The 3,691-nt window shown below is 51.4% G+C and overlaps 1 long non-coding RNA gene across 1 annotated transcript; it reads right to left on the reverse strand.

Moving 5' to 3' along the window:
• Positions 1 to 1,085: 1,085 nt before the first annotated feature.
• LOC115271620 lies at positions 1,086 to 3,255 on the reverse strand. The gene is made up of 4 exons (XR_003900032.1): positions 3,152 to 3,255; positions 2,826 to 2,968; positions 1,872 to 1,941; positions 1,086 to 1,253 (listed from the first exon to the last, which is right to left on the reverse strand). It is a non-coding gene; the product is annotated as an uncharacterized LOC115271620 (long non-coding RNA).
• Positions 3,256 to 3,691: the final 436 nt, after the last annotated feature.

Consider the following 3,691-nt stretch of genomic DNA (forward strand, 5'->3'; position numbering starts at 1 on the left):
TGAGGAGGGGAGGGACTAAGAGCACAGGCTTTGGGATCAGAACAACTTGGGTTCTGACTGAAGCCTTTTGACCTTGGGCAGGTCACTTCATGTCTCTGAGCCTCGATTTCCATATCTGTCCAATGGGGTCATAACAAGCCAGTGAAATAAAGTAATCTCTGCCACCAGCTTGGCACAGCCTCTGGCATGAATGAACCCAGTGCACCCCGCCCTTCTTAGACAAGAGCTGCTCATCTGTGGGCCGCAGTAGGTGGTGGCTGCCTGGACATTCTGCCGCTTACCAAGGGGGAGCCCCCGGCACCAGGCGGCTCTGTGCAGGCAGCCACAGAACCACATGTGGGGTTTACCACGGCCTGGCCAAGCCCACAAGAATAAGGAAACATCTGAAGACAGACGGTGGGCGTCTGAAGTCAGGATAGGCCTCCGTCTCTTCCAGCATCTCCAGGTCGATTCAAACAAAGTCGGAGAGCCTCTCCAGGGCTCTGTTTCCTCATCTGTAAAATGGGAATGATCATGAATACAAGAGCCCACTTTTTGGGGTTGCTTACCATGGGCCTGATGCAGATGAAACAGCTCACGGTGTGAGCTCAGGCGCTCTCACACGACCCCAGCTGAGAGGGAGGCTGGGGGACAGGAGCAGCTCAGATAGAAGAGAAGGCCGTTCCTTTTCACACTCTGCTCCCAGCCTCCCCAGACAGACTGCAAGGAGTTTATAAGGATCAGCCGAATTATGGAGGTGGGTATGATTTTGAAAAACGTAAAGTAGAATGTAAATGGAGCAGGCCCAGGGACAACCTAGGCTCCGTCTAGAACTGTGTTCTTTGAGGCTCTCCCCGCCTCCCTGACCCAAACCCTCAGCCACGTGTCTCTCATTTACCCATCTGTTTTCTGGACAAGAATGTCCTTATGAGATGTTATGTTGGCTCTCTAAAAGAAAGAAAGAGAGAAATGGGGGGGGGGGCGGGAGAGGAAGGAAGGCATAAAGGAAGGAAGGAAGGGGCTTAGAAAGCCACTGAGGGGTGGACTGAAACCCCAAGGTGGCCGAAACCCTCCCCAGGACACACAGTGGGTGCTGAGGCCCCAAGGCGTCCCAATACCCTCACCAGCCTGTCCACAACAGTGGCCCCGGAGCCTCCGCCCGCTTCTCAGAGGCCAAGCCTCAGGCCACCTGCTTCCTCACTCACGTGGGACCTCTGACGTTGGTGCTTCTCAGGTCCAGGAAACCAGGTTCCTGGAAGAGCTTCTCAGGCACCCTGTAATCCCCCAAGAGGAAAGGAAACCAAAGGACAGTGAGGGAATATTTGTATGTGTGCAAAGCTGCAGTACCACACCACACATATCACATATGTGCAATGCACATATCACCCACGAGTTCACCTGTACACACACATTTGTAGATCTACATGACACGTGTGCACAAAGACGCTTACAAGACACATATTGCCCCAGGTGCCCACACATACACGCCACAACTATTCCTATGCCTACTCTAAGGTGCACCTGCACAGTACACACACCTTACACGAACGTACATGCGTGCCTCATACACTCATATGGATTACCATCAAGGCACAGCATGCACTTATGCAAAAAAGCGCAAATATGCACAAACATATATTTACACACACCCAGTCATCATACACTTTCTTGGATAAACAGATACATATGTTCAATACACTTGCATGTGAAAGCTTGTGTATAAACGGATGCTCACGCAGACACACCCATTCCTGGACAAATGTAAGTGCCCATATATACTTCATTTGTACATAATCATACACAATAACAATCAACACAGATACATGAGCATCTGTAACGACACCTCCCAGCGGTCCAAACATGCATGCACAAACCTGCACAGGTGCATGTACCTGTTTAAGCTCAATACTGCACGCCGAGCATGCGCACTGTCTTTTCGGACTCCAGTGTTGCTGAGCAAGCCTGCAAAGATGCAGACAGAAATGCAAACACCTAGTTCCACTTCACCTGAAAACCCCCAGCCCCTGGGTGTGTGGGAGGGTGAGCCAGACGCCCTCCCTGCAGGGGGCACAGTGGAAAGTATGACCCAAGCTGACTTTTGCAATAGAAGCAAAGGTGAGGGTTTTTTCCATCCTGTTGCCTCACTGTGTCGGGGGTGACCAAGGTCGTCACTGCTAACCCACCTCGCATCATCCCTTCAAACCTCAACGGTGTTCAGGTCCCACACCAGAATTCCATTTTTCGTTTTCTCGGCAATTACCTCACCAACACCTGAATCCACTGGGTGCCAGGCCCTGGGCCAGGCACGTGGGGCAGAGAGAAGAGCCAGGCCTGGGTCCTCCTCGAAGGGCTCACAGGGCTCTCGGTCAAGTTCCTTAACATCTATTCCCTTGATGGCCAAGGTGCCAAGTGATCAGTCTTTTGAAAGACTAGTTTGCTAAACACAACTTCTCATCAATTTAATATTATTTTCTTCTTTCTGTTCAGCAGTGCACAGCAATTTTATTCGATGCATTGAAATTTGTTTTCATTTTGTCTTTGGAACAGCATCTTAAGAAATATGTTCAAAAGCTGAGAGTCAGGGAGTGGTTTGGTTAATAAAGGCACTTATGGGGCACCTAGGTGGCTCAGTTGGTTAAGCACCAACTTCAGCTCAGGTCGTGATCTCACAGTTCGTGGGTTCAAGCCCTGTGTTGGGCTCTGTGCTGACAGCTCAGAGCCTGGAGTCTGTTTCAGATTCTGTGTCTCCCTCTCTCTCTGCCCTTCCCCTGCTCATATTCTGTCTCTCTCTGTCTCAAAAATAAGTAAACATTAAAAAATTTAAAAAAATTAATAAAGGCACTTACTAGTTATAACTGGAGCAGGGCATTCTGGGAATCCAATGGCACGCCTGGGACCACTGTCCCCCGGATGCATGTGACCTGTACCTGGGTTCTCATCCGGCATCCCCGTGATCTTGACCATGTCCCTTCTCCTCTCGGAGTCTCAGCTGCCTCACATACAAAGAGGACATCTTTAGGGCTGTGCTGACATTTAATGGGACCCTGGAGCTCCCTGTGACCTCCATCTCCTAGTGTGGCCTGGGTCCGGGCCCATGAGCTAGAGAGGGTGCTGACTCTGTTTGGAGTGGCCTAACCCTGCTCAGAAGTCAAAACTGTAAGTCTGCACTCACCCATACTGTGTGAACCATGATGTTTCTGGGTCCTGTCCCCAACTCCAGGCAGAAGGGCCTAGTGTGCTGGGGCGGCGGGGGGAGGTAGCAGTGGGAGAGGAGTGTGGGGCTGCAAAGGGTGGGGCCCAACTAACTTTCCTTTCCTGGTAACACGCTCTCTCTCGCTAACCTCATTTCCTTTTTCTGAAAGGAAATGCCATTGACATCACACAGCTGGATTTTCAGTGAGGCCCAATGAGCGCGCGGGACCCCCTCTCAGGCAAGAAGGGTGCACGTGTAAGGCGGGGTGCAAATCTGTCCGGGGTGGACGTTCTCCGTGAGCTGCCATGTCTTCCCCTGAGTTGTCCTTTTGCTCCTTCAGTTCAGAGATTACTTGCCTTCCGCAGATGGTGGAACCTTCCTGCACTCGCTCACACTGTTTCCTCTGCTAAGAACTCCTCCCTCCACGGGCTCATTCCTGCTAAAGTTCAGCCCTAGGAAGTCAGCTCTCTGGCTTTGCCCCCTTCCCCACCTTGGAGGGAACTGATCCAAGTGTTCCCT

Source organism: Suricata suricatta, chromosome 11 (assembly GCF_006229205.1).
Source record: "Suricata suricatta isolate VVHF042 chromosome 11, meerkat_22Aug2017_6uvM2_HiC, whole genome shotgun sequence".
NCBI lineage: Eukaryota > Metazoa > Chordata > Mammalia > Carnivora > Herpestidae > Suricata > Suricata suricatta.